Source organism: Lupinus angustifolius, chromosome LG19 (genome assembly GCF_001865875.1).
Source record: "Lupinus angustifolius cultivar Tanjil chromosome LG19, LupAngTanjil_v1.0, whole genome shotgun sequence".
In the NCBI taxonomy this organism is placed as follows: Eukaryota; Viridiplantae; Streptophyta; class Magnoliopsida; order Fabales; family Fabaceae; genus Lupinus; species Lupinus angustifolius.
The window spans coordinates 3,595,082-3,614,407 of record NC_032027.1 but is presented as its reverse complement, the minus strand read 5'-3'; the positions used below and the strand labels follow the sequence as shown (position 1 = coordinate 3,614,407).

General features: G+C 35.1%; 1 pseudogene; it reads right to left on the bottom strand.

The window, feature by feature from the left end:
• On the bottom strand, positions 10,350 to 15,834 carry LOC109334628 (annotated as a pseudogene).

Genomic DNA, 19,326 nt, shown 5'->3' with positions numbered 1-19,326 from the left:
AGGGTGGTACTGAAGGTCAAAGTCATAGTGCTTGAGGAATTCAATCCATCTTCTTTGCCTCATATTCAGTTCCTTTTGGTCGAACAGATACTTCAAGCTTTTATTATCCCTGAAGACTTCAAATCTTACCCCATAGAGATGATGCCTCCAGATCTTGAGAGCAAAAACGATCGCAACCAACTCCAAGTCGTGCGTCGGATAATTCTACTCATGTGGCTTTAATTGTCTTAAAGCATAAGTCGTCGCCTTTTTCTATTGCATCAACACACAACCTAGGCCTTGCTTCGACGCGTTACAACCCAATCTCTTCTTCAGCTCTCGAAAATTATCTTTGCACTTTGTCATCCATACGAAAGCTTTGTCTTGTCTTGTTAGCGCTGTTAGTGGCAAAGCCAACTTCGAAAATCCTTCAATGAACTTCTGATAGTATCCTACTAAACCGTAGAAACTTTTGATCTCCGTCACCGATTTCAAGAAATTTCATTCCATCACTGTTTCCACTTTCGCAGGATCCATAACAATTCCTCCTTTGGATATCACATGCCCGAGAAAATTCACTAATTCTAGTCAAAACTCGTACTTGGATAATTTGGCATAGAGCAGGTTGTCCATCAAAATCTATAGTACCACTTGTAGATGCTCGGCATGTTCCTCCTCATTCTTCGAATAAATCAAGATATCATCGATAAACATGACCACAAACGTGTCGAGGTATGGATGAAAAATCATGTTCATATAATCCATGAACACCATAGGAGCATTAGTTACACCAAATGGCATCACTAGGTATTCGTAATGGCCATAACGCATCCAAAAAGTTATTTTTAGAATGTCTTCCAACTTCACGCGTATTTGGTGGTACCTCGATCGAAGATCAATTTTTGAAAACACGGTAGCTCCTATCAGTTGATCCACCAAGTCGTCAAGTTTTGGCAATGAGTACTTGTTCTTGATGGTGACTTTGTTCAACTATCAATATTCAGTACATAGTTGTATACTATCATTTTTCTTCTTCACAAACAACACCGGAGCGCCCTATGGGGAGGCACTCGGCCTGAAAAATTGTTCCTGCATTAAGTCCTCTAACTGTTTCTTTAACTCCGTCAACTCCGACGGTGCCATTCTGTAAGGAGCTATATAGATCGGTCTAGTTCTAGGAACTAAATCAATAGCAAACTCTATCTCCGTTATCGGGGATAAACTAGGAATATCGTAAGGGAAAACCTCTGCGAAGTCACGAACCACTAGTAGACTTTGGATCTCTCCTCCTACCGAAAGTACCCAAGATTTGTATATTCGATAGAATATTTTCATAACAAACAGATAAACACACAAAGTCACACAAGAAAGCATGTAAGGTCATGTCCAAGGTCAGATAGGAAAGAACAGCTCTGATACCATGTTGTAATATCCCGAAGATTACTTTATGAATATTGTGATTAAAATGAGAAAAAAAAATTAAATATTTCATTAAAAAAAATTTACTTATAATCATTTCTTTTTCGAGTCATCACGTTCTTAGCAACATAAACTGCGGAAAATCAATTACGGTTACCTAATGGTAACTGAAAATGATACAATATTTTCCTGAATACTTTTTCATTAATAATTAGACTTGACCCTACAACATGTATAATGAGGTGTTGCTTGGTCAAGTAAAATGTCAGTACAAAATACAAGACGAAATCTAATTATCGCCCAACTAAAGCTATACAAAATAGGCTGAATTCTTCAGCAGTACAAAAGTACCCTACACAGATACCCTAACCCCAAAAAGCCAAAACGAAAAGGAAATAGCTCCTAACGGCTAGCTCCAGCACTAACGGGGGCACTAGAACCCTCACTCGGGTCCTCCTCCAGCTCGGAGTCCAAAGAGAGATCTATCACCTTGATAGAGTCCTCTATGTGGACCAACTCTACACAATAGTCATCTTCAGATTCCATCTCCTCCATGGTATCATAGGCAGAACCTTGCAACCTAATCCATGTCCTAGCACACGCCTATGGTTCTAGCATTGTATGTCGAGCGGCTCTCCTTGACAGTATAGACGGGTCACATCATTCCAACTCCTTCGCCTCATTAACGATCCTACAACAGCTGGTCCATAAGGAGTCGAAGACTTGGTGGATGACATAGTAGGTACCAGCCTCCGACCTAGTATAGTGAAATAATTCTCCATGACTACATGGTGAGATGGAAAGCGCATAATTGTATCGTCACACACCATCTCCAGCTCTGGGCCACAAGGGCCTATGTAGATATAGCGATCCCCATCAATTCTCCATGCCCCCTCCCGGGACATCGAGAATATGTAGCTCTGAATCCACACCAATTTGTCCATCTGGACATGGACGTGTACTGAAATACAAGCAAAAAGAAAGGGAGTAAGACATCTAATGAATAGTTTTCATCGACGGCGTGGAATTATATAGAATATCACATCTAGACATAACACACATAATATACATACTATGTTATCACATACATAAATGTAGATGATGAATGATGTTTGTAACTCAGGATATAGAGGTCAATATCCACGAGTTCAATATATGAATTCTATGTTTAGTTCATTCATCCTTACACCAATATCCCCCCAATAAACTATTTGGAAATAACCGAGAGCACAGGTCCCACAACAAGCCGATTTGAATGCACCAAATTATTTCTTGCAAGGATATATGATTGATCTGTTCCAATGAAACTGTCCATTTCAGGAAGGTGTCATATCAAATACTTTATGGACATCCCTCTCATTGATCCAGATTGCAAAAAGGGGTTGTCAGAGATTGTCTAGTTTGTGTTGTGAGAACTGTTCGATCCAACAGAATACTTCATCCAAGAATACAGGAGACTCGTCTAACCTAGAATCTCCCTCAAGGCTTTTAATGACGCATCACCACCATAATCGTCCCTCAATATCTCAGGGCTCATTCGTCTCCCGTAACTTTCCCTCTCCACTACTTCATTGTTCATAATGAGTATGAACCTTAACCGAGGTTAGCCGATTAAATCTTTTAATCAATATTTATTTTTACATGATCGGCCCAGCCTAGGACATCTCCCAAAGGAATACTTCTTATGGGGCCCGATCTTAAGTCATAACATAATAGAGGAGTAATATCCTCACCATTATGAACCTTCACTAAATCATCCTTGACGGGCCAATGGCAAAGCCACTTACGGTCAGACGATCTCGATGTGTGGTAAACATAACCTTTTGGGCCTCGCCCTTAACGACATAATAGTCGATGACTTTGTCATGAGGGCCCTAAGTAATCATCTTACCAGCAACAGCCCATACTACCGGTAGATAACGTTTACTTATGCTCTAGTGATATGTATTTGTTTCATCTTTGGGACATTAGTCCTTTTTAAAGTATTTTATCTTGTATTACTCGCATTCCCATACTTTCCGTCATTCAGACAATTTTATAACATTGATAATTGATTATACGAAAGGTTAATCGATTATTCCTAGTTACACTAGCTAAAATAATTATGACTTCTGATATCGATAATCGATTACAAAACCAGGTAATCGATTATGTCCATCGGACAGAGAGATTTTAGAATAATTGATTATATGACAAGTTAATCTATTATTCCTAGTTGATTTTTGATATTGATAATCAATTATCAACCATGGTAATCAATTATGACCATCATACAGGGGGTTTTAGAATACGAAAAATCGAATATCTCAAGGGATAGACGATCCTTCCTAGTTACAGTTATTCGAGTAATATTCATCCATGGATCACTGTAACATTACTCTACACATAGACATAACTTAAACGATATGACTTAAGAGATTATCCGTACTTAATCCTAACAGACAAACAATTTGGTTAAGTACAAGATTTCTTAATACTCAAGACAGCTCCAAACTTTTGAGGTAGTTTAGGAGGTCTATATTAGGGGTGTCAATATGGGCATTGCCTGCGGGCCAGACCACATTGCCCACAAAAAAATGCGGGCAGAGCATGGTGTTTTTGCCTGTTAGCCCATATTGCTCGCTTTATTAGCGGGCATTTTAAACGGGCTCTGCGGGCTGCCCGCGGGCATTACAGACTATTATTTGATTATTTTATAATTATTATTGTAGATTTATTAGAGAGAATTATCATCTAATATGGTTAGAGAGACATATTTTGAATTATTATTATAGAGACTTTTAATTATTATGTAATATGGTTATGTAAAATCTATTGATTTACTGCCTAATATACTGAATAGGAAATTTGAATTGACATGATAATTTAGCATTCACCATTGTTGTTTTTTTAATGTAAACATAAAAATGTCTGCGGGCCGCCCGTTAGCCCATTAGCCCGTTTTAAAACGGGCAGGGCATGACTTTTTGTCCGTTAACCAATTGCGGGCATGCCCGGACCGCTTAAATTATTGCGGGCATTTGCGGGCACGGGCTAAACGGGCCGGGCGGCCCGTTTTGACACCCCTAGTCTAGATGTCATATCTTGACACCACTGTGTCACGATGTATTCTCCCTCACTTTAGAGTGTCATGTGAGTGGTTCCCTTGATGATAAGTGTGAAACGAGTATGTTGCCCAACTTCAGAAGCTTCGAAAATAAACACAAGAACAATCAGTAGATTTGCGAGTTAATATTCTTGCATGATAACCCTTAGGTAAAGACATATTTTAACCTATCATGGACTCAATCACTTTCATCCACCCGTTTCAAGATTACATATTCTTGAACTATTCTTTACCATCGAAAGTCTTGTTTAAGAAAACAATCCTTTTTAAAGTAAGACTTTAATAAAGCTTGTACTTTTAACTTTAACACAAATTAAAACTTTCACGGAGACTTTTGAAGTCATATTCACCACTTTAAGGTAAGTTACTTAACCAAAGTCAACACTTTAAATCGAGATCTCTTAAGTTAAACGTACCACTTTAAATTAAACAAACTCAAGTGGATTCAATACTTTTTGAACAATAAAACTTCATGGTCATTTCAACACATTTCATTCTAAAGAAACCACAAGGGTTAATAGTGTTGATCTCATTCATAAAAACAATATTTTAAAATAAATATATTTTATGTTAAACTTAATACTTTAAAGTAAGCTAACTAAAGTAGATTCCACAAAACTCTATGGTCATCTCAACACATTTCATTCTAAAGCAACCACAAGGGTTGATAATGTTGATCACATAATCAAAAACAACAAATCAAAAATTAACATTTTAAATCAAGATCTCTTAAGTTAAACTTACCACTTTAAAGTAAGCTAACTAAAGTAGATTCCACAAAACTCTATGGTCATCTCAACACATTTCATTCTAAAGCAACCACAAGGGTTGATAATGTTGATCACATAATCAAAAACAACAAATCAAAAATTAACATTTTAAATCAAGATCTCTTAAGTTAAACTTACCACTTTAAAGTAAGAAGTTGATGACTGATTTAGGGGATTATGTAAGTGATTGTACTTTTGCTTAACCAACAAGCAAGTTTGACTCATGCATTGGTGATTGACTAATGTGATGAAACATTATAATTAAAACCATACCCGAGTACTTTTGGTTAAAACTCTGTCAGAGATTAAAAATTTCCTGATTTAAGGTTACGTTTAGAACGTCGAAACTTGGATTTCGAAGTGAAAAATATCTCGAGATGAGTTATGGATAAACTTGGTGTCTATTTTGACTCGAAATAATATTTCGAAGCCAATGACGCAATCAGAATTCGATTGTGAGTTATGGAATCCAAAAATCACATTTGGACCGAATTTAGGGTCAATTTGGAATTTGGGCCTGAAAGAGGCTCGAAGATTTTCCGTCTCAGGAAACTATGAAAATTTACTATAAATTAGAAAATCACAATACAAGACTAAAACTCAACTGAGGTTTAGCCTTAATCAATGCCGATTAATTTCTAAAATTAATCGCAACGCGCATAAAAAATCATGGTGTTACGCACCATCCCCTATCCCCCACTCGTTACCTCTCCCCATCATTTCCTACTAGTGGCTCACTAGAGCACCCCTACGTATCTTGGGAGAACTGCATCCCTCTCATGCCATGGATTAGAGGAGTCATAATATGGTTCTTTTGGACCAAATTATCTCAAACACCGCAGCCACAGATTGTAATCCAACCACATATATCCATCATCATGTCGGGCAATGGCACTCTCACTGTTGGCTGGTCCATCCCACCAACATCCATACTAGCAGCATTGTCGACGAAAACTGACGGCAGTCCCCCGTTGTCCATGGCGGCAGGCTGCCCCCTCTCCTCATCTGCTTCCGGTTGTAGAAGTAGAGAGTCTATGTTGAAGATAGAAGCAAATTGTTCATTATTATGTTTTGTTGTCTGTTAATTAGGAATTCTAGATCAGTTTGTTAGGACTTAGTTTCTATTGTAGTCATCCTTTGTTGCTTGTAGGTGGCAGTCGTGGTTTAATTCTAGTTTAGTTTGTTAGGACTTAGTTTTTATTGTAGTCTTCTGTGTTGTTTATGGGTAGGACTGACAATAAACCGAACAAATTCGGTATTCGTTTGAAACTCGATTCGTTATTTAGTTTGATAAACTTGGTTCATGAAGCAAATGAACTGAACTTGAGCTGGAAATTGAGCTCGTTAAATAAACGAGCTGAAATTGAGATGGATATAGTTCGACTCGTTTGGTTCATGAGTTGACTCGATATATATATATATATAAACAATATTATATTTAAATATAAAAAAAAAATTGTAGAATTTTTTTCAAAATTTAATTAATTATTTGAGTTGTCCAAATGAACCATTCGAATTGAACCGAACAGTTTGCGAACCTTAACCGAGCCGAACTCGAGCTAAAAAATAACTCGTATCAAACTTGAGTAGAGTTTCGATCTGAGCCAATCCATATCGACCTGAACCAAGCTGAGCTCTGGTTTGACTCGGTTCGTCTCGGTTCGTCTCGTTTCCAGCCCTACTTATGAATGGCACTTGTAGTGTAATTTCTAGTTCAGTTTCTTAGGACTTAGTTTTTATTGTAGTCATCCTTTGTTAAGACTTAACTTCTAGTGATCAGATTAGAAGCATATAGAGAAAGAGAAAAGATTATATAAAGTGACAGTGTATAAGTTTTATACACCGTCTTTACATTACTCATCATTAATATTTAATAACTTATGACTCTTAAAACAGTAATATAAATGAATAATGTATTGATTATATATTAGTTTCTTACATATGGTTGATAAGATACTCTTGGTACTACCCAAAAAAATAGAATCATTTAACGTGTTGAACTATGTACCCTTTTCTTTTTTAATTCAATTTTATTTAAACCTCCCTAACCCCTTTAACTTTGTTTAAGATTGCGTCTTAATACATTAACACATTCACACTCTAGATTTAAGTGGATGGAAAGGAAATGAGACAAAAATTGGAGACATGGGATTCTTTTAGGGGAAACTAGTGTAACTAGGAGGTTTAACATTGAACAATAGATTTGTTGTCCCTTATAATCCAACATTGTTGATGAAATATCAAGCACTTCTAAATATTGAATTTTACAGCAAATCAAACTATATAAAATATATGTTTCAAGTATGTTAACAAAGGTCCTGGCAGGGTGTCTATAATTGTTAATTCCCATATACATGGGAGAGTGGAGGCCATTGATAAGATCAAACAATATTATGATTGTTACTATATTTCTGGTTGTGACTTAGCATGGCACATATTTGCTTTTGATATTCATCATAGATGGCATGCTTTGCAGATATTAAACTTTCCTTCAATACTTAGGGAAGATGAGACACTTGATGAGGTTGTTCTTAGTTATGTCAATCAGACTACAATATTTCAAGTGTGGCTGCATACTAATAGGTTGTAAGCCGATGCTAGAAATTTAACCTCCAATGTAATATGCAACCCAATATTGTAGTTTTAAGATTGTAATAATGACAGACGGCCCAATACAAGAGGGTTCCACTTAGGATCTAACCTTACTCCACAAGCGGAGAGGTTGTTTCCAAAATTTGACCATGTGACCTCATGGTTACTAAGCTACAACCTTAACATTGCGTAACAACAATTGCGGCCATATCAACTACATTTTCCTATAATTGTCTTCAATGCAACGTGAAACCTCAACCACGATTACAACTACAGTCTAAAACATTGTTAAGTAATTTTGTTTCCTCCAATACTGATGATTTTCACTACATGCTTTTGGTTGTTAATATTTAGAGTAGATGTACTAGTTAGCTTACCATTAGAACTGTTGATGGGATATTTTATTCTACTTTTGAAGAAGCCTATTAGGTCTTTTCACTGATGAGAAAGAGTATATTAACAGTATATTTGAGGCTATTGTGTTGGGATATGGAACTTATATACCTCATTTGCTTGTCAATTTGTTGATCTCAAATTCAATTAGTATACTTGTCATTATTTGGGAAAAGATGTGAGAATTATTGTCTGATGGAGTTCTCTATAACAATATCAGAAGACATATGCAAAGTCGAAGTGTGCATCCCGTATCACTATTATGTTATTTGTACATTACACAAGTGTTTAAAATTTGAGTTTATAGTAAGACATTATGAGATTTTTTTGGCATGCCTTTTCTAGATAACGTTCCTGCTGCACACTTCCACAACATATTTATGTTTAATGAACTAAATTATTACATTCCTCCCATCAACCTACTACAAACTACAATAACAATTAAGTCATTATGTGAGTCGGCTTAATACATGATGAATTATTTCAACTAAATGCACATTTGCTAATCTTTGAAAAAGTTGTTGATGTTGTTAACTCTTCTGTTGGAAGGTTTAGTTGATGTTAATTGTATTAAGAAATTTGATGACCGGATCCAAAGGGTTTGTGATGTTTGGTCTTAACAAAGATGGATACTTTTTTTTATATAATCAAGGGTATTTCCTCACTCTACAGATAAAAATAGTCCATTTTAGAGTGTATGTTTGTCCATCTTAACAAGTGTCGCTTCTAGGAATCGAACATTTCATGTTTTATCTAGTACAACACCAGAGAATCTAGTAAAGCCTTACACTACTAGACCATCATCTCATTGGTTAAAGATGACTAATTTGATGTTGGAATACTTTGGATATTCTTCTCCTGAATTCAGATAATCACATTGCAACTATGGTTTCTCATGTATATCTTGATCTTCTATTCATTGTTGTTGACTCGGTTACTGATTACATGTTAAAACCTATGCTTGGTAAGTTTGTAGTATTGATGATGACGTTGGTGTTGACATTTATTGAGTGATATGCTTAACAAAATTAAATGCCCTCCATTTTTCCACTTATCCGACTTGAGAGTATTTTCATTACACAAGAGCATACATGTTAATACTCTTCCCTTTTCCCACTTAAATATGTTCTCTTTAGTTACTTAATTGAATCAGACATGAACAATATCAGGAATGCAACAAATTCCAGCAACCAAACAAGACTCTAGATAACTCTAAACAGGAAGAATGACACTAGGAGAGATTCTAAAAGATGACTCAAAAAACTTAGGCAGGAACATAATATAATAAGAAAAGCAAAAAATGGTTAATTTTAGAGCACAGAATGAATCCAAAATATACACTTCTTGATGAGGTTTAGGCAGCCACAAAACACCAATGTATCCATCTTGTAATGGTTCAACTTAGCACTAAAATAATGCAAACTTTAGCCACCAAATGATGTAGTGCAGCAAGCAATCAAATACAGGCAGGACAATGTAAATTGATGTAGTTTTGAAGACTAAACAAGTCTAGCATCAACCTTTCAAGATGGCCACCAATAACCTCAAAATGGAAGAGATGAGTGTTCTAAAGGCATGAACTATTCAACCACAATAATATTTTTGTTTATTTTTCTATACAAATTTCTTTTTTCGGTCTGATTTTTTTCAATGCTCAATTTTTGCAAGGTTCAACCAAGGATGATAAACACTAAGGTAATAACTTGACAAATGATAAAAAGTGAAGGAAGATTTACCAATGCCTCTAAGCAATGAAGCCTCAAATCTATCCATAGAACTAAGATTTGATACCATATTTGATAGTGCTCCACTAGCATGACTTTGATGACAACCATGAATGGAGAGAGTTGTGCACAGTCATTACTTCGATTAGCTTCATGAAGATGAAGGTTATGATATGAATGGTGGAATTTGAAGGTTGAAAAGCTAAGGAACTCCTCCGAGAACTTCTAGGTTTTCCAAAAACAATTGTGAACAACCTTCAACGGGTCAATTTCGTGTGCACAACAGTCCATAGTAGTCACTCAAAAACATCAAAAACAGAGTCCAAAGTTAGGCCTAGGCATATATATCAACATTGCAACTCATTAACCATATAATAAAGGAAACAACTACGATATAATCCTTGATGTATGACCACATGTTTCAGTATTGTATCGGTCCTACTCCTACAAGAGTAATTATGTTGTATGGATCATCATGGAGATTAAAGCTTGGCTTCAAAAAATGAACTTAAATAATATACATGGCACTATCAATCACATCATTAAATAGAGTCAGCCTAATTTTTTTTGCTTCTCTACAATAGAGTAAGCTATACAGCAACACCAAAATCACCTTTATATGAAATGTGCTCATGAGTTTCAATAGAAGAATGCTGAGACACTTCTATTGCTGCTTCAGCTGATGGCAGTTCACTTTCGCTGTTAAAATGGGACAGTTGAGAATGATCCTCAGCTGCAATGTTTAGTTGTGGGTCATCAAGTTCTGTATGATTGACCGCTGCTGTGACATTGGAAAGGTGTGGTATTAATCTCAAGATTTGCATCACACAGGTGAGCACTGAGCACGAACAATCATCATAGGATCAGATGATCGTATATCAAGAACTTTGTCAGCCGTGTTCAGTCCCTTGACATTTTCTTCACCAGTCACATGGTTAACCTCTTGATTTAGATGATCATCATTGATGTGATTTAGTTCTTCATGGTCAACCTCAGCTGCAACATTGTCTGGCACATTATTTTCTCCACCATCTGCATAGCCTAGCTCTGATTGATCAATCTCGATGTGTGCATCGCAGAGCTGCAGATTCTCACCATCATCGTCATTATCAGCAGCGTGAATCAACTGGACAGGACTGACTGCAATATCATCTACAGGATATAATTCTGCACAAGCAATCTCTCTATCAATATGACTTAGATGCAGTTGGTCAATTCCAATGGCAGTGCCATAGAACTGAGGTTGTACATCCTCACTAATAGCATTATATTGAACTACCCCATCCTTCCGCAACCGTTTTCCTGCACCTTTTCTTCTAATCCTCTCCTTTCCTCTCGCCCTTTTTCCAGCTTCAACTTCAGAGCTGGCTGATACCATGACTGGACCTGCAATTTGGTCTCTCAAACATTCATGGGCAATATATCTTATCCTAGATATGGATTCAATTTGTTGTGGATCCAGCCCTTTTGTCGAAAAGGTATCTGCTATATGTGCAATATCCCTCAGACCAGCATTCTGTGAACATTTGTTTATTTTCTTTAAAAAGCATTTCAAACTTAATCTATAATTGCAATAAGATATAAAACTAAATTCACGAGTCATATCCTTACCGTTCTCCGAAACTCAGATGAAAGAGAAATTGGCCTCCCTATGAACTTACGAGTAATTCTCAGATACCAATCCATGTACTCACTTTCATCAACACCCTCATCCCCGTCAACAATGTTCAGAAGACGGTCCATCCATTCATTAAGCTCTGATTCCATTTTCCCTGACAAATCAACCCCACCATCAACTCCTCTACTCTTCCTCTCCCAACGCTCCACATCATCGGGAATTGATTGAAGCATGCCATATTGCCTTAAGCAGCGATTTGGAAGATGCCTTTCTGCCTTATCAAAGCATATCAACATGGTCTTTGACCTCCCAAGAATTAAACTGCTTTTGATGTGTTCTGGAATCACCATACTGTCCAAGTTTCTGTAGGGGAGCCACTCTACCTGTAATTTAAAAATAGCAAAACTTGATTCTCCCTTTAAAATATATCAGAATATTTCCAGATCAGCAAAAAGCATATAAATGAAAAAAGGACTTACATCACAAGGCTTTAGGGAATCCAAAGTCTTCCGATAAAAAATTACATCACGATTTGCAGTTGAGCCACTTTGTTTTCCTTTCCATCTAAGGGCAAATGGAAATCGATCATACATTAGATCAAGGTTGAGCTTTGGTCGCCCAATATTTAGGTGAAAGTAACTCCAACACTGCAAATACACAATAACCGATTAATCCAGCATTTTGCAGAATAGAAAAATAATGTTAGAGAAAAGGGATGAAAATAGAGGGTTAAAAAGAAGAGCATTGCATTTAAATTACCTGCAGTAGTGTTAGACAGCCACTAATGGTGCTTTGAGTTTTTAGTGAGGCATTGCCCAGTGCTCTATACAAGAATGCTAATGCTGCTGCGCCCCATGCATATTGCCCACATCTATCGAAATTCTCAAATAATGGCAAATACATTACAGGGACTTTATTCCCGGTAGTGGTGGAGAATATGGTGCTACCTAAGAGATAAAGAAGATAAGCACGAGTATGCTGCTCTGTCACTTCGATTGGAGCATCTACAGGACAGTGGGGGAAAAACTCTTTCAACCAACTTAGCTTCACCATACCGCCACTAGTATAACCAGATTCTGGTACTCTGCCAAGATACTTTTCACAAACTGAACTGCATGAGGTATATGTAAGACCTATTACAGGTTCTCCATCAATTGCGAGCCCAAGCAAAAGTGCAACATCTTTAAGGGTTACTGTCATTTCTCCAACATTCAAGTGAAAAGTATTTGTTTCTCTTCTCCACCTTTCAACTAGAGCAGAGATAAGTGGATTATCTAGACTAATGGCTGGGATTGACCTTAAGTATCCAAACCCAGCCATCTCTACCAATTCAATCTGTTTAGGAGTAAGTGTCCACTGATCAAGCTTTGAAGTGTGTTCGTGACACCTGAGGGCACCTCGCTCCTGTTAATGTATTAATGAAAGAACTATTAAAAAAAGTAAAGCATTAATAAGGTTTTTCTTAAGAGAAAATTAAATCAAAAACAATCATGATGAAGCAGAAAGGGTCAGCTAGCAAACTGCACCTGTCCTTCCCAAACTGCTGTCGAGACGTGCTTGTCTTGGTCATAAAGAACTGAACCATCGAGTGGACCTGGATTAGTCACATAAGGGTCCACTGCTTCCACTTCCATTAGTATGACTGATGACCAACATCCAAGGAGCAAGCAAAATAAGAAATACAAACCTAAAACATTACTACTTTGTTTTATAAATGAAGTTTATTAACAAGAGAGGGACACAATGACTGAGCATAAAAAACTCTAACTAAGAGAAGGCAAAAAAGGAAAGAGAACTTGTCAATATATGCTAGGAAAAAGCCTTCAAACCCTGAATATTAACAGCCCCATAGCCCAAGTTAACGAACCCATAAGCAACTAGTTCAAATATATATTAGAACAAGTCAGCCAAATATATTATGCAGCAAAATAGTGACAGTTGAATTAGACTAATTGAAAAGATGTGAAAAGGTGAAACATGACAGAAGTCTGCATCTTTCACCCCATTTAGAGAAGACAGAAGAACGTACAACTTTTCTTATTTTCCACTGCTCAGATACCTAGACAAGTAATATAAGTAAATGATACAATAAACTTTTACTTCTTTACCAGGGATAATGAGGGATTTATACTGCAGAATTTAGAGATGGTTGATCAGAATAGGACAAGCAGCAACTTCAATAGCCTTCTTTTCATGCTTCATCGAGTTAAAAAAATTCTCTTTCTTTGTATGAACAATCCTTTGGGGAAAATTGGCACAGCACAAAATCTGAGGAAACATAATATTAAGTGAAGTTTGTTTATACATAATACATATGGAAGGCTACATGCAACAGAAAGTTAAAGGATCATTATCCTATAATTATTTTGCAGTAATTCTTGAACATAGAGTACCATATAGAAATAATGCCAATGAAAAGAAATATAAGGATAAAAATTTACAGTATTGGTTGAGTATTATGATGTCTGTTGATATTAACACTGAATAATACGTGGTCATCAAAATAAGAACATTGTATGGGGAAAATAGCAGAAAAGAGAGATAGCGAATTATAAAAATTTTGAAGGGAAGGACATATTTCAAAAGTAGATTCTGCCTTTGACAAGAGCCTTAAGTGATAGCGGAGGAGTGGTGGAGTTCGGCCCTTCCACGCGATGAAACGGTGGATCCCCGTCGTGCCTGAGTGGGTCAAATAGCGGCACCCAAATCGTGGGTCCGTACCTGCTCCAACATTCCCGCGAGTAGAACCCTAATTTTTAAAGGGAAAGTCCTTTTTTGCCCTTGTCTTTTAATATGTGTCAGGTTTTTGGGGCTTTTGGTTATTTAATCATCCCCTTCTTTCCCGCACAAAGCAAGTTCTGCACATTCATTCCGGTGCACTTTCCAGCTACTCTTCCATTCCCACTTTCGGGCAAAACTTCTTCCCCTCTCTTTGCAGTTTCACAACTATGGCCTTATCTCAACATTCCACTGCCACACCCACTCCAAGTACACATGTTGTCCAAACGTAAGAGTATAAATTACTTATATTCTATATTTTTTAGGATTTTCCCTTAACTATGGCGGCCATGGAAAATTGTCAGAGGTTATTTTCCATCTTATACAGAACTTGAAAATTCAAGAGACAGTATGTACTTAGTTCTTTTCTTTATTGCCTAAAATACTAAGGATGTAAAGCCATTTCTTTCTGGTCATGTTTAATTGGACCAGAATTGCATAAAGAATTAGAGAATCGGATGACTTTAAAAAAATCAAAATGTTTGGGTTTTAGTGTTCCACTCAACAGGTATGGGGGAAGAAAGTTCATTTATTTGTTAATTAAATAATTAAAAACCAGTTTTATTAAATTTTATCAGCTAAATTATCCTAACATTTTCACATTTCTATCTCATTTCATTGTACTGAACCAAACATTACAATATTCCTTGAACTTTAACTTCCACGAAACTAACAGAGTTAGGCACAACCCATGTCATTACAGAACACAGTGTATCCTTTAGCTCAAAGCTCAAGTTGAACAACACAACATAATAAACCTTCCCATTTCATAAGAGAGTCACATGCAAGTCACTCCCATAATACTTCAAAAATGAGCTTTAAGAAAATTATTGCATATGGGAATCACCATTTTCATCAAAACTACAAAACCTCATGAATCAACATTACCTTCCCACATAACATTATATTACACCAAGACAAAAAAAACACTACCTATAAATAATAAAGGATCACCAAGTGCAAGATTCTCCCACCCGGTATCTCGGGATGGTAGATGTAAGCAGCCATATTTTCTAAGTTGATAGATTATTTCCATAATAACCTCATAGCCTCTTAGTTAATAAGCAACAATCTTATCATTACCGATACCCCATAAATATAAATATAAAAAATCTAAACTTTTGGCAAATTCAACAAATGGGTCTGGTTGGGCAACATCAAAATTGACATAAAGGTGAAAAATTAGGGTCCCACAACGATTTGGGACATGAGAAAGAGAGAGAATGAAAAAAGCAATAGAAGATGGTGGGAAAAAAATCTACATGTCGTTATGGTTGAAAATTGCGTTAAGTTTTGAATAAAGTAAATAAATAAAAATAAAAACAAAGAAAAGTGATGAGAGAGAGGGACTTACAGTGAATGAAGGAGAACACAATACGACTTCCACCCTCGTCGTTGCGTGGTTTAGCACTTAACACAGTTTTGATTTGAAGGACAACATAAAAAAAACTATGTTTGGTTCTTCACATTTTTGGGGGTTAGACCCAAACATTATAATATATTGGGCTTAATAGTGGCCCAAAATATAATGATCTATTATTTTCAACAAAATAATATCAACTATAGAAGTAAGAGTTGCTATGTAGTTTTTTTATTATTAATATATGTAGATGATTTGGATAGGGATCACCAAGTTGGGATAGGTCTTATGGTTCCAATTTTTAAGGGCACTTAGATTATAAATTTTTCATTAATGAAATTTTTGTATCATTAATGATAATCAAACACATGCTCTTATAAAATATGACATGAAGTCATACCAACTAGACTAACATTGAATTGCTATGTGTTACATTTTATGCATTCAAAATTTAATCACCAGTATTGTGGTGGGAATGCAGCTTCATTTTTAGAAACTATTAAAAGTATTTTAATCTTCTTTAATATTTCAATAAGGAAAAATATATTTTAAGAAGTTTGAGTCATGTATAATTTAGCATATCATATTTAAAAGGTGTATTTCACTATTCAAGAATACAAAAGTTCAAATTAGCTTAAACTTATCAAATTCTAATGCACCGCTAGGCATTTTTGTTACAAGGATTTCTTCTACAACCATGCATCATCCCTATAATTTCTCTTATGATATCTTTGATCCAAATGATGATGATTCACCAACATTTATAAGCTATTATTTTATGGGCAAATGGTAAATATTCTTCGGGATTTGAAATATATATTTGATTTTGATATCATTATGTTTTCTTGAATTAATTCAGAATGTCAAATGCAAGTCATAATAGTAATTCAGAAAGTATCAAATTTTACATTCAACAAGGATATATGGGCATTGGGCAAGGTTTGGATGAGAGACTTTCATATGCAATCTTTGATTATAATTATGGAATTGTGGGAGAAAATACATGTCAAAGATAAGAGTAATATGTTATCTCATAAAATGTGTCAGTTGTTGTGATTGGATAAAAAATTGATTAATTATTAAAATTTTAATTTAAATATATATTTTCAACCAATTATAAAAAACATATCATGTGAGACAGTAGATATGCTCTTATGTGAGTTAGGAGAGGAGTAATTCATCGGGTGTGATCTTGTCAAAACAAGTCATGTGTCTTGGACATGGTTATTTCCTTATATTTAAACAAAAAACTAACAAAGGGTTAGTTCTCCACATTTGTTAAGCATGAGGGGGAAAATGCACATTTTTAAATATCAAGGGCTATAAATTGCACACACACAAACTTTAGGATGCTATAATGCACTTCCCTTTGAATAATGGTCATTCATTGGATAATTACTTTGTATCTATTTTTCTGGTTACTAGCTAGAAAATCTAGTCATCACACATACTAAAGCATTAACTAACTATCATAATTATGAGGAAAAAATATGAATGAAATTGAACAAGATAAATAGTCATCTTCATTTCATAATGTTTGTACGATGGTTTATCCAAGTTAACTGGTCACATATTGGTAGCCCTTGACAAAGAAGATTAGAGATAGAAAAGAGTTAAAATTAAATAAAATTAGAGAATAAAGTATTTTCACATATCAGAAAATAAGTTATCTCAATCAAACATTAAAAATTTAAAATCATGATAAATATACTATTTTTTAAGTTTTAAAAATATTCTTATAAAAAATAATTAAATAGGACACATGTATTAATTTTAGTGGTTAATGGAGAAAAAACTAACTACTTGATATGTCTGTCGATTACATATTTTCAAGGACTATATTCCATGTTTCAATTTTTCAACCTCACAAGAATCTTGGGCTCAAATATAACCTTATCATCTAACTTACATTCTGTACGTTTAGATTTTGGTAATCAAAAATCAGATTTTCATATTTTATGTGCATGTAGCCATAATCTTCTTAATAGTTTTGAATTTTTTTTCTAAGATTTTGATATGAATTGCTTGTATGGAAGAATTATGTAAGAGTTCATCAAAGTCATCTTGAACAGTGAAATAGTTAGCATGGGTTCATGACGACTAATTTGATTCAATGGAGAGATAAGTCTGTGAATCTTTCTATTATGCAAGTAAAGATTGATTGAATTAGCTCACTTCTCTTAAGTTATATATTTACTTACTGAGTTTTCTCAATGCCTTTACATCGGTCAAATTTTGTTAATTTAATTCTTCAAGATAGAGTCATTTACCTCATCCTCATTATACTTATCATCTTATATATCATGTATTATGAATCATGTGTTGACTTATTTTTTTTTTTCCCTCATTTGAAAAGTGTTAACACTCATTTTTGTCAAACCCAAAAAAAGCAGGAAACCTATTTTTTCCACTATAAATAATTTCCAAATATATACCTAGATTTAAAAAAAAGGATAAATAAATACGCGAAATTATTAAATAGAAAATAAGTATCTTTATATCCATATCATTTTCAGAAGAAAAAATATTAGAAAAATGAGAAAAGGAGATAGTGGGTTATTATTGATTTTCAAAAAAGACAATTAAAAAAAGAAGCCAATTAAGATATTATTTGATTGTGTTGTTATTAATTTTCAAAAATAAAAGAAAAATAAAAAATATCAAGTCAAATCTTACTTAGTGGGAAGGTTAAAATCCCACAAAGAAGATAGGGAGTTATCTAAACAAATTTTAGTTTAACCATTTTTAGGGATTAAGTTGATTTAGTATAAATAAGTGTATTAAGAATTAGGAAGGGAGTTCTTTTTTGTTATAAAAAAAATACCGTAGAGAGAAAATGAGAGGAAAAAAAAGAAAAATAAACATTGTGAAGAAAAGTACCAAGCTTATTAAAGCAAATGATCCAGTACGGGTATGATCATTATTTGTTCTATGCTCTCATCATTATGTTGGTTCGTGATCATCCATCGTGCATACTTTTTCCGCCTCATTGTTGACCTCCAAAAACACCAATCAGAATGTGACACATTGGCGGGTGTAAATCTGAATGTGACACCAATCAGAATGTGACCTCCATAAACTCGTGGAATCGTTGCACTGAATCAGTGCCTTTCCCAGCCTTTAATCCCCTGCTGTCGTGCTTATTTCCAGAACCGTGCACCCGCTGATCCCTCCATTCAATATGAGGGTGCAAATGTCAGCGCGTAGGCTCCACCACACTAGGATCAATACTCCCCCTCAGATACTGTGTAGCCAATTTCTCTATACGCACAGTGCTTCCTCTCACAGAAACGTCCACGTGGCACACATCCAACATTAACCAGTGGCTTCTTGACACATAGACCTTCTTTGCTGCTCCCCTTTGCATTCTATTAAAGCCCGTTCAGGTGTAAATTTTCTTCTTAATTACTTTTTCTAATGTAATTTATTTGTGTTGAAATAATTTTTTTGGAAATAAAAATTAATTTTTTTTCTTTCATAGATAAAAAGTAATAATAAAAAAGGACAAAAATCTCTTTGATTTAGCTAACAATCAACTAATCTTTTTTATTTTTTAGCAACTAATTAGTTTTTCTCTATAGTAAAAA